The 12,564-nt window shown below is 50.0% G+C and overlaps 1 protein-coding gene across 1 annotated transcript in view; it reads right to left on the bottom strand.

Moving 5' to 3' along the window:
* The window catches only part of HINT3 (histidine triad nucleotide binding protein 3), a 276,697-nt gene that overhangs the window by 110,439 nt on the left and 153,694 nt on the right, over nucleotides 1–12,564 (bottom strand). The gene's annotated exons all lie outside the window — the stretch shown is intronic.

The following is a 12,564-nucleotide window of genomic DNA, read 5'->3' as shown; positions in this document are numbered from 1 at the left end:
GCGGCTGTTGAGGTATCCTGGGCCTTGGCTGTGTAGGGCTTTGTGTGCGTGGGTGAGGAGACGGAAGGTGATTCTCTTGTTGACCGGGAGCCAATGCAGATCTCTCAGGTGTCCGGAGATGTGGCTGCGACGGGGGATGTCCAGGATGAGTCGTGCTGAGGCGTTCTGGATCCGCTGGAGTCTCTTCTGGAGTTTGGCGGTGGTTCCAGCGTAGAGGGTGTTGCCGTAGTCCAGACGGCTGGTGACGAGGGCCTGGGTGACCGTCTTCCTGGTCTCGGTGGGGATCCACCGGAAGATCTTACGTAGCATGCGCAGGATATTGAAGCACGACGAGGAGACGGCGTTGACTTGTCTGGTCATGGAGAGGGAGGAGTCCAGGATGAAGCCCAGGTTGCGTGCGTGGTCTGTTGGTTTGGGTGCGCTGCCTAGGGCGGGGGGCCACCAGGAGTCGTTCCAGGCGGAGGGTGAGGATCCCAGGATGAGGACTTCCGTCTTGTCCGAGTTCAGTTTCAGGCGGCTGTTCATCATCCATTCGGCTACCTCTTTCATCCCTTCGTGAAGGTTGGCTCTGGCGGTGGCGGGGTCGTTGGTAAGGGAGAGGATCAGCTGGGTGTCGTCGGCGTAGGAGATGATGTTGAGGTTGTGCTGGCGTGCGATGCCTGCAAGGGGGCTCATGTAGATGTTGAAGAGGGTTGGACTGAGCGAGGAGCCTTGAGGGACGCCGCAGATGACTTCGGTGGCTTCAGATCTGAACGGGGGGAGGCGGACTCTCTGTGTTCTTCTGGCGAGGAAGGAGATGATCCATTCCAGTGCCTTCTCCTGGACTCCGACGTTGCTGAGGCGTTGTACTAGGGTACGATGGCAGACAGTGTCGAAGGCCGCGGAGAGGTCGAGGAGGATGAGGGCCGCTGTTTCTCCGTTGTCGAGCAGCGTTCGGATGTCATCGGTGACTGCGATCAGGGCGGTCTCGGTGCTGTGGTTGGCCCGGAAGCCAGACTGCGAGGGGTCGAGGGATCCGTTCGTCTCGAGGAAGGCGGCCAGCTGCTTGTTGACGGTCTTCTCGATGACTTTTGCAGGAAACGGGAGCAGCGAGATGGGGCGGTAGTTCTTGAGGTCGGTGGGGTCAGCCGATGGCTTCTTGAGTAGAGCGCTGAGTTTGGCGTGCTTCCAGCTCTCCGGGAAGGTAGTGGTGTCGAAGGAGGTGTTGATGATGTCCCGCAGGTGGGGTGCGATGATAGCGTCGGCCTTGTTGAAGACGTGGTGAGGGCAGGCGTCGGTCGGAGATCCGGAGTGGATGGAGTTCATCGTGCGGACGGTGTCTTCGGTGCTGATCGGAGTCCAGGCGCGGAGGGTGGAGGTGGGGGGCGGTGGTTCGGTCGTGGTGCTCGTCGGTTGGGTGCTGAAGCTGTTGTGTATGTCCGCGATCTTGTTGTGGAAGTAGGAGGCGAGGGAGTTGCAGAGGTCTTGCGAAGGGGTGATGTCGTTGTTTCCGGCGTTGGGGTTGGAGAGCTCTTTGACGATGTTGAAGAGTTCTTTGCTGTTGTGTGCGTTGTTCCTTGAATGCAGTTTTCTTGGTGGCACGGATGAGTTGGTGGTGTTTCCGGGTGGCGAGCTTGAGGGCAGTCATGTTGTCCGGTGTTGGGTCTCTGCGCCAGGTTCTCTCGAGGGCTCGGCAGTTCTTCTTGGAGCTCTTGAGTTCGTCGGTGAACCATGGGGCTTTCTTGCTGCTGGGTCTGCTGGGCGGGGTCCTCAGGGGGGTGAGCTCGTCTGCGCAGTCGTTGATCCACTTCGTGAGGTTGGTGGCCGCCTGGCTTGGGTTCGTTGTGATTGTGGGAGGGTTCGTGCTCAGGGAGGACGCGAGCTGGTCGACTGTGATCTTGTTCCAGTTCCTGCGTGCAGCCTGTTGCTGGTGGTGGTGGATCGTGGTCCTTGCGAAGCTGAAGTGGACGCAGCTGTGGTCCGTCCAGTGGAGCCCGGTGGCGTGGCTGAAGGCGATGTCCTTGCTGGATGAGAAGACGGGGTCGAGTGTGTGTCCGGCGTAGTGGGTGGGGGTGGTCACCAGTTGCTTGAGTCCCAGGTTGGCGAGGTTGTCCAGCAGGGTGGTGGTGTTGCGGTCGTTGTTGTTCTCCAGGTGGAAGTTGAGGTCCCCGAGGAGGATGTAGTCAGCGGAGCAGAGGGCGTGTGGGCTGATGAAGTCGGCGATGTCTTCGCTGAATTGTGTGCGTTGTCCAGGGGGTCTGTAGACGAGGGTGCCTCTGAGGGTGGTCTTGGGGTTGATGTGGACTTGGAAGTGCAGGTGCTCGGCGGTAGTGAGGGTGTCATCGGTGTTGGTCGTGATGCGGATGGTGTTCCTGTGGACGATGGCGATGCCTCCTCCGGTGTGGTTGATGCGGTCCCTTCGGATGATCTTGTAGCCATCTGGGATGGCGATGTCAGGCGCGGAGGAGGCGTTCATCCAGGTTTCCGTGAAGAAGGCGACGTCTGGGGCTGTGGTGTCGAGCAGGTTCCAGATCTCGATGGCGTGCCTGTGGACGGAGCGGGTGTTGAGCAGGAAGCATCTCAGGTGGCTGCTGCTGTTGCTCGTCAGGGTCTTGGGCACTGCTGGAGTGGTGCAGGTCCGGATGCAGGTGAACTTGCAGGCGTTGCAGCAGAAGGGTCCGTGGGTGCGTCTTGGGGTGGCTCGGTGGCAGCCCGGGACTCGGCCGGCGTTGAGTGCGTTGAGGGTGGCGGCGTCGTACGTCCGGCGGGGGCCAGGCGCTGGGCGCGGTCCAGGCGCGGACGGGCGCAGACGGGCTTACCTTTGGCGCACCTTCGCCGCGCTTAGGGCGCGCCCGCTGGGCGGGCACGCTGCGCGTTCGCCACTCTGCCATATGAGGAGAGTGGGGGGGGCGGAGCGAGGGAGGGGCAGCTGGGAGGTGGAGCGGGGTGGCGAATGGGAGGGCGAGCGAGGGAAGGGGCGGGGCCGCAGGGGGGCAGCGGCGGGGAGGTGGCGGGAAACGCGGCCGGGGCTGGGCGAGAAAGATGGGGGAGCACAGGGGGCTAGGGAAAACGGCGGGAAAAGGCGAAAAAAGGCGGCGAAGCAAGCTGGTGGCAGGGGGCACAGGAGATCCGCGGACCAAGCGGATCCGGCGGTCGGGGCACAGCAGTGATGCACAGGGCACAGCTCAGGGCAGAGGCGGCACCAGGGGACGGGCTCACTCACGGGGAGTGTGCTCGGGGGTGACCTGCCCGGAGGGACAGAGGTCACTGCACCTCACTGGCCACAAAAGACTCTAAATAGTCTCGTGGGAGGGAGGGGCAGCTGGGAGGGGGAGCGGGGTGGCGAATGGGGAGGGCGAGCGAGGGAAGGGGGCGGGGCCGCAGGGGGGGCAGCGGCGGGGAGGTGGGGGGAACCGCGGCCGGGGCTGGGCGAGAAAGATGGGGGGAGCACAGGGGGCTAGGGCAAACGGCGGGAAAAGGCGAAAAAAGGCGGCGAAGCAAGCTGGTGGCAGGGGGCACAGGAGATCCGCGGACCAAGCGGATCCGGCGGTCGGGGCACAGCAGTGATGCACAGGGCACAGCTCAGGGCAGAGGCGGCACCAGGGGACGGGCTCACTCACGGGGAGTGTGCTCGGGGGGTGGGGTATGTGTATAAATGTCTTTTTATGTCTGGCATTAGCCAAGACCTTTTTATTTCACTACATTTATATCGATATTATACTTACCTCCATGGGCTTTCACCCAGCTCTCTTCAATCATTGGTTTGTTACCATTCACATTTTGCTTCCTCCCCTATAACTAAGGCAGTGGGGTCAGCCTACTTCAGCCACTGGCTGACTTAACTTTGAGTGATTGCATTTTGCTCTTCAACAAGGAGCACATCTGCCAACAAGCTAGTTTTCTTCAGTGCTAGTGTTTTTGCTTCTACTTCATTATCTTAGTGTTGCCTTTGTTTTTAGGGCACTTTCCCCCACTGTTATATGAGCCAAGAGCACATACAAGCTTTGCCAGTTCCTTTCCACTGTTCATGCTTCTGCAAATTACTTTTGGAATAGCCTTTTTTATCTGAATGCTATTTCACACCATACCAGATTGGCCCATTTGAAACTGTTCTTTATAAAGTTATCCTGTTTTCACCATTCACACAAAGAAGTGCCCTTAAACCGCTTTCTTTAATGTTACACTGGTATGCATTTTAATCGAGGACCACAATTACATTTGGAAACCAGTTTAGCTTCTATGTCCTCTTAATATGGGTTTCTAGTTTGCTTTCAGTGCTCTTGTATATCGTGCTTATATAGACTTTTGATTATTTTATGAGTAATTTAAACTATGCTGTTTACTCCAATTTCCTGTTCTATTTATCTATGTATCTATCCATCCATCCATATGTGTCGGTGTTATACCAGACAGCCTTAGGGTGGTCCACCCCACCCCGACTTCTTGCCTTCCTCCTCCACTTTTTCTGACCTAGTTTTTGCTGGAAATAGAACTCTGAACACTTTACCACTGTTAACCAGTGCTAAAGTGCATGTTCTCTCGCCTTAAAACATAATAGAATTGGGTTTTAATAAATTGGTATATTTAATCTACTTATAAGCCCATAGTAAAGTGCACTACATGTTCCTAGGACCTGTAAATTAAATACTACTGGTGGGTCTACAAAACTGATTATGCCACCCACATTAAGTAGCCCTTTAAACATGCCCCAGGCCTGCCACTGCACAGCCTTGGTGTCAGTTTACACTGCCATTTCGACATAGCAAAAAAAAAAAAAAAGAAAACTTTTGCTATGCACGAACCTTCCTTTTTAATACATATTAGTCGCCCCTAAGGTAGGCACTAGACTGCCCACAGGGTGGGGTGCATTGTATTTGAAAAGTTGTACATGTGCTTTGGAGTTTTACATGTCCTGGTAGTGATAAACTCCTAAATTCGTTTTTCATACTGCAAGGCCTATATCTCCCATAGGATAACATTGAGATTAGCTATTTACCTTTGATACGTGTAATTTCCAAATGAGAAAATATAACTGGTTCAAGTTTGGTGTCTCTGGACTCCTAATTTAAAATCCGAACTTATGGTGAAGTTGGATTTTAAATTAGAATTCTAAAAATGCCACTTTTAGAAAGTTTTCATTTTCTTGCTTTAAGCATGGGGTGCCTGTGGCTTGTCTTTGGTCACATCACTGAGTGTAGTTGGGCTTTGTGTATTCCTCTTAGACAGTTGCACACAATGGGAGCTTCAGTGTTAGTGGGCTATCACTGGGAGTATGGGAGGGAGGAGTTGGGCCCAGCCTCACTCATACCTCAATAGGCTCCACACAAAGGGCTGCACACTCCCTGTAGTGAGCCTGGAGCCAGGAAGGGAGGTCAGTAGACTTCAAACGCATGCCTCTAGAAGCTTCTCCACACTTCAAAGGAACAACCGAGTATAAAAGAAAGATCTCAGACACCACCACTTCAGTACATTCTGGGCCTGTAGATACTCTGCCAGGAAGGGTTGCTGTGCCGCTGAAGGAATGCCACTCTGCAGGACTCCTCTGCTGTGCTGATCTGCTGCACTCTCCCCTGGGTGAGAAGGACTGGACCTACATCTCTTGACTCCAAACCCAGAGTAACTCTAAGGGCTAGTTCGACGCCTCCTGATCTGAAGCCTCAGAGATATAACAGGCTTCCAACCTCTGCACCTAGACTATGCCATTGAGGAGTCTACCCTGCCAAATGGTGCCACCTCTGTTGTGGACCCTTGGAAGTGGACCTAAGGTACTTGCCGGCTGAACTGTCATAGCTTCTGTGCCGAGAGGAGCATCCCTGAGTAGAACCGACATCCCTGATGTTGTGTGGATTAAAACCTCCCCAAATAATTTGCATTGCTGCTGCAACCCTCATCCGGATGCCGATACATCGCATTTGGACCTGCCACTGCGCGGTGCTTTCCCCGGCGCAGGTCCTTGCATCTCTCTTTAACGGCAGCCCAGACGATGAAACTCTGCATCGCAGCTTCGGAATAGACATTGCCTCAGCTGAGCATTAGATCCGCAACATCGGACCTCGCATCACAAGCCTTTTAGATGGGCTCCTCTACATCGACCTCAGACCGCAGCTCTACAGCAACTCTTAACATCTCCTCAACTGCGCGACATATCTTCAACACATACCCAGGCAACACTTGGAAACCAGGATTTAAGGTACTCTCTTCAGCGAGCTTACATGGGTCCCTGTAGCCGGCCCACGCTCCATCGCTGTCAAAATGAACTTGTGATCAACGTGGGATATAGTCCCCTTTAGTCCTGAGGTCCTCAGGACACAAGAGGACCTCTTTGCCCCACCAGCATTGCGCCAAGAGGCGCGTTTTTCAGAGTGGTGTAAAAAGGGGCGTGGTCTCGGACCACATCTCAGCAATCCCACTGTAAGGAGCTTACTGAATGAATGAATGAATGAATGAAAGGCGATTTATACAAGCGCTACTTTGCCCAGAGGCGTCAAGGCGCAAAAGATGGAATCAAATAGCCAGGTACTGAGATGAAAAGGAGGTGAGAAAAGGCCTAGGAGTAGGCTTCAGTGAAGAGCAGGGTTTTGAGGCCCTTTCTGAAGAGCAGCAGGGAATCCTGGCCCCTGAGTTCCAGGGGGAGCTCATTCCAAAGTCTGGGAGCTAGTGTGGAGAAAGCCTTACCACCCCATCTCGCCTTGGCAACTCGGGGAATAGACAACAGATACTGACCGGAGGAGCGTAGTGCCCTGCCTGGGGTATAGGATGATACTAAAGTCCTGATGCCCTCCGCGCCAGCACCGTGAAGAGCCTTGTGGGTGATGGTCAGAATCTTAAATTTTATTCTGGCATACACCGGGAGCCAGTGAAGGTTTCTCCTGATCCTGGTCCCGGAGGAACGTCTGGGGGCGTTGACAACAAATCTTGCTACCGCGTTCTGGATAACCTGCAGGCGATTGAGTAGTTTAGCGCTCATGCCAAGGTAAAGAGCATTGCAGTAATCCAGTCGCGAGGATAGAAGGGCAACTGCTACCTGTTTCCGGGCATCAGGAGAGAGGTACAGAGTGAGTTTTCTTAGGATTCTTAGGACCCCACAGCAGGTTGCAACAGTTCTACTTACTTGCTTATCAAAAGCGAGTGAGGTGTCAAAAATGACTCCCAGGTTACAGGCAGAAAGGGAAGGCTGGGGACAGGATCCAAGAGTCTGGGGCCACCAATCATCTGACCAAATCTCATTTTTACCCCCGAAGATCAAGATCTCCGTTTTCTCCCCGTTCAATTTAAGAAAATTCGAGGCCATCCAGCCTGCCACAGCTTCCATACAGTTTCGGAAATTAAGGGCCGTGGTCTCAACAGAGTGGGACAAGGAGACCATAATCTGGGTGTCATCGGCATATGAGAGTACTTCCAGTCCAAAAGATCTTACCAGTCTTGCAAGTGGGGCCACGTAGATGTTGAACAATGTAGGGCTCAAAGCAGAGCCCTGTGGTACCCCACATTGCAAAGGCATGGCATTGGAAAGGAAGTCACCCAGTTTGACCCTTTGCTCCCGATGGTTAAGAAAAGAAGTGAGGAGGCTGAGAGCAAGCCCCTTCACTCCCGTCTCACTGAGGCGGGCGGCCAGAATGGTGGGGGACAGGGTGTCAAATGCTGCCGTAAGGTCGAGTAGGATCAGAAGAGTGGTCTGACCACTATCGACCTTGGCGCGAATATTATTGACCACCACTGTAAGGGCTAACTCTGTACTATGTGCCTTTCGAAAGCCATGCTGAGATGGATCAAGCAGGCAGGTGTTATCTAGAAAGGCACTAAGGTGGTGGTTTAAATGAGCCTCCAACATCTTAGCTGGAGCGGGAAGAAGAGAAATGGGGCGAAAATTCTTCAGAATCCCAGGATCCAAGGAGGCCTTTTTTAAAAGGGGCTTAACGATGGCAGTCTTCCAAGGGGCTGGGAATTCACCACTGGAGATGGCTCTATTCATAACTTCCAGCAAAGGGGGAAGTAAGGTATCCCTGCAATTTTTAAGGATTTTAAGGGGACAGGGATCCAGAGGGGAGCCAGACTTGGTTGAGTCTAGTAATTTGTCCAGTGTCTCAGTCGAGAGAAGAGGGAAGTTGGTCAAAATATCTTTGGAGGCAGAGGGCTGATCTAAGGAGGGATAGGGGACATGGGTAAGATTATGACTCTGGAGAGCAGTGTAAATATCCGAGATTTTAGTGTGGAAAAAAGTGGCAATCTGATCGCAGAGTTCTTGAGAAGGTATTATGGGATCAGGGTGTTGAACCTGGGATAAGTTTTCTACCACCTTAAAGAGATCACAAGGGGAGGAAAGAGATGACGTTAGCTTAGAGAAGTACATTTGTTTTTCGGCTAACACCGCTGCTTTATAGCTCTTAAGGAGGTTTTTATGCTTGATCCGCAAATCGGCATCAAGTTGAGCTCTCCACAGCCTTTCGAGTCTCCTGCACTCCTGTCTCTGAAGTCGAAGGGCTTCAGAGTACCAAGGTGCTGACGGACTTTTCCTGGCACAATAATGAGATTTAAGAGGGGCTAAGGTATCAATAGCCAAAGAAATGGTACTTGCAAGCTCACTGGCAGTGGTGTCAATATCCTGAGAGGGGGGAGGGTTAAAGCTGGCAAGCAAAGGGCCAAGAGATTCGTTGGTCAAACCCCTGTAGCTCCTCTTTAAAACCCAACATTTCCTGTCCGTGTGGGAAGCAGAGAGGGAACCTGGGAGAAATTCCAGAGGGACTGCTGAGTGATCTGACCAGGAAAGGGGTAGAGGGGACCCAATCTCTAGTCTGGGGTCATTAGTGAAAACCCCATCCAAGATATGACCAGCAGAATGTGTAGGGGATAACACTTTTTGGGGAAGATCAAGAGAAGCGAGAGCGTCCAAAAGTGATATAGTGTCAGCAGAATTGGAATTTTCTAAATGAAAATTAAAATCTACAAGAATAGTCAGAGAAGGCCTATTAATGAATGGTTCAATTGTTTCAAGTAAGGTACCTGAAGGGCTAGTTGGCCCCCAGGGGCTCTCAGGATTCAAGGGGACTTAATCCCCCAACTTAGAACACGCCAGGAGGCACATTTGCAGAGTGGTGCAGGGATGGGGTGGTGCCTCCAGCGAGATAACAGCTTTTTTCTTTGTGTGTTTGTCAGAAGGGGTGAACTATGTGGACCCCCTTCTCTTAATATTTTGTGGGCCCTGGTGACCCCATCCCCAGGGCCTGGCCAATTAAAAAAAATTGGAGGGGATGAAAGAATGGGAAGGGGCCGCACTGCCCCCCTACCGATGCCGATTCTGGCCCTGGGGACCTTATCCCCCAGGGCATGGCCTAGTTTATTTTTTATTATTAATAGAGGAGGGGTGTTGCATGGCCCCCCTTACCTGGGCCCCAAAGCCCCATGGTCTCAGCCAGCTTCCCGCAGGAGCCTGTATTGCTTTAGGACAAGGGGAGCTGCTGACATGGCGGTCCCCAGGGCCATCTAGGGCTCCAGGAAGGGGGCTGAGGGCCCCCTCCCAACATTTACATAGCTCTGGGGAGGTGGTTGTCCCGGGGGTTCGCAACGGACCCCAAAATTAGTATAATTTGTGCCCCAAGGAGGTAGTGGTGCCCAGGACAGTGTGGGGGTGGGGGCAGGATTCCACCCCCACACTTATATAAACTGAAGCCCCAGGGAGGTGGCTGTCCCGTGGCTGCTGGGGCCCGCCCAGCCCCCTCATATTTTGCACAATGCCCCCGGGACCTGGCCCACACAGGGGCTTATTGAAACAAAGAGCTGAAGCCCGCGCTTCATTTTTATTATTTTCTCGTCTGGATTCGCGCACCCAGCGCAAATCCTGCCGGAAAAAAAAAAATGTTTTTTTGTGCCCTGGGGGACCCCCCCGAGCACGCCTAGGGGGTCAAGGTGTTTTCTTTTTTTTAACCACTTTTTCTCATAACTCGGTCATTCTTGGTTTGAAGTGTTGGCAGCCAATCAGAATGAAGCCCATGCTCTGGAGGGTTCGCAGATCCTCCTCAGTCACCAGATATCAATATTTTTTATTTTTGAATTTCTCAGGAACTACTGAACGGATTTACATAGTTTTTTTTAAATGGTCGCTTTCTGAACCAATGGTCGCTTTCTGAACCAAGAGCTACCTTTTTGCCAAATTTGGTGCAAGTCCTTTCAGCAGTTCGGGCTGTAGCTTGGTCTAAAGTTTCCTATGGAAATTAACATCGAGAAAATGCGTTTTGGGCCCCCCTTTTTTCTCGCCCCCGCTTGATGAACCATCCCCAAAACGTTCAAGACAGGAGCTCACCTGAGCGAACCATTAGTTTTGTAACGGCACCGTAGATATTGGCAAAAGAAAATAAGCTTTTCCTGACTGCCAGTAGGAGATTTATATATATATATATATATATACACATACATTACCTACTGGCGGTCGCCAGTAGGTATATATAGTTAGGATTTTTTCTCTATGGGATTTTTGAAAATTCTATGTCTAATAACTTTGGCGTTTGTGGACGGAATTGGCTGAAATTTTCAGGAAAATGGAACATTTTGTTTCTGGGCAGCCCCTGACAATTTGGGGGGGTTTCATCAAGGGGGGGCCGAGAAAAAAGGGGGGTCCCAAAACACGTTTTTCCCATGTTCATTTCCATAGGGCGGTTGGCCTCACTTTTAGCTCGAACGGCTGAATGGATTTGCACGAAACTTGGCAAAATTGTAGGGACTGTTAGCCCAATGTGCCTTTGCTAGGTCTCAATATATGTGCTCCAGTGGATTTTGAGTAATTTAGGTTAAAAAATATATATATATCTGGGCGGAGCCTAACCACACATCTGATCTGATTGGCTGTCAGCACTTCATCCAAGAAGTGTTGGCAGCCATCTTGGGACCAATATACATGATAGCACCTCATTAAAAAGCATTGTAGTTAATAGAGGGTTTTATGACTTTAGTTACATTATAAATCATTTGTTGATGGTACCATACTCGTTTTAGGAATTGTGGTGGGTTCTAAGGTGATTTTACCATGTGAAAAAGCCTTCTGCTGTGATATCATGAATATTGTTTGAAAGAAAACTAATATCTCATGATTTTCCCACAGTGGTTTGGAAGGGGATCTATAAGCTAAACTGAAAGCATATTTTCTGTAAATTCACATTATCTTTCTCAGTCATGTGAAAATGAAGTCTGACATTCTCAGTAAAACATGTACATCCAACAAGGACAGAGACTGTCAGTTGATTCCTTTGTGCTCTACTGCAGCCTCCTAAAGTGTTCTAAAGAACAACTAGAGCGCTAACAGTCCTATGTATTACAAAGGTATAGCACACCTGGAGCCATCGTGATGGGAATAAAGTGGTAACTCTTAAAACATTTAATTTAAAAAGGAACAAAATGAGGGGGTATATTTTGCCATATGAATTATGATTAGTGCTGCAGAAAGAAAAATTAGGGCACATTTTGAGTGACTTATCAAACCCTCTTCAATTTCATTAAAACATTCTGACATACAGTCTCCCAAGATGGCCACCAGAGACAAAAGAGCCTAAATGTAGCCCAAATATCACCCAGATGTACCCCAAGTATAGCCCAATGACAGAATGTCCCAGAGTGTTCTAAAGAACAACCAGAGCGCTAACAGTCTTACTTATGACAAAAGTATGGCACACCAGAAGCCATCTTGATTGGAATGAAGTGGTAAGTCTGAAAACACTCAATTTAAAAAGGAACAACATGAGGGGGTTAATTTTGCCATAGAAAGTATGATTAGTGCTTCAGAAAGAAAAATTAGGGATCATTTTGAGTGACTTCTCAAATCCTCTTCTATTTCATTAAAAAAATTCTGACATGCAGACTGAAACATGCACTTTGAATACCAGCAGCAGACGTCCCTGGTGAGCAGTAGCTTTACTACAGTGATCTAATGTGCAACTAGAGTGCTAACATTCAGAATTTATGGCAAATGTGTGACACATCTGAATGCCTTCTTGATGGAACCAAAGTAAACAAGCATTGAAAATGCAATAGATCTCGCCCTCGTTTAAGTTAAAGCCATTCTGTTTGTAATGAGGTGGCTTTTTAGCTTTGCTTTTATTAGTGTTTTTTCAACTTTCATGTAAATAACATGCATCTGTATGCATATAAGTATATGTATGCATGCATTTATGTTTGTATTTATATAGATATACAGATGATATATGTTTATATATGTATGTATATATATATATATATATTCAATGAAAAAACCATAGGTTATAGACCATATATAGTTAGGAATTAGCATTTACAAAACCTTGAAAATTCACTGAAAAAACCATAGGTTATAGACCATATATAGTTAGGAATTAGCATTTACAAAACCTTGAAAATTCACTGAAAAAACCATAGGTTATAGACCATATATAGTTAGGAATTCGCATTTACAAAACCTTATTTTACTCACACAAAATCATTGAAATTCCATATATAGTTAGTTGCACTAAGTATATATCGCGCACCCGCAATCCACTGCTGATGATGTCACATATTACATCATTCATGACATGGTCAGTGACATCACTGATGACATCACTGATGACATCTCAAATGACATCA

The sequence above is a fragment of the Lissotriton vulgaris genome, chromosome 6 (genome assembly GCF_964263255.1).
Source record: "Lissotriton vulgaris chromosome 6, aLisVul1.2, whole genome shotgun sequence".
Taxonomy (NCBI): domain Eukaryota; kingdom Metazoa; phylum Chordata; class Amphibia; order Caudata; family Salamandridae; genus Lissotriton; species Lissotriton vulgaris.
Note: the sequence above shows the minus strand (reverse complement) of the source record. Positions and strands in the feature narration are given on the sequence as shown.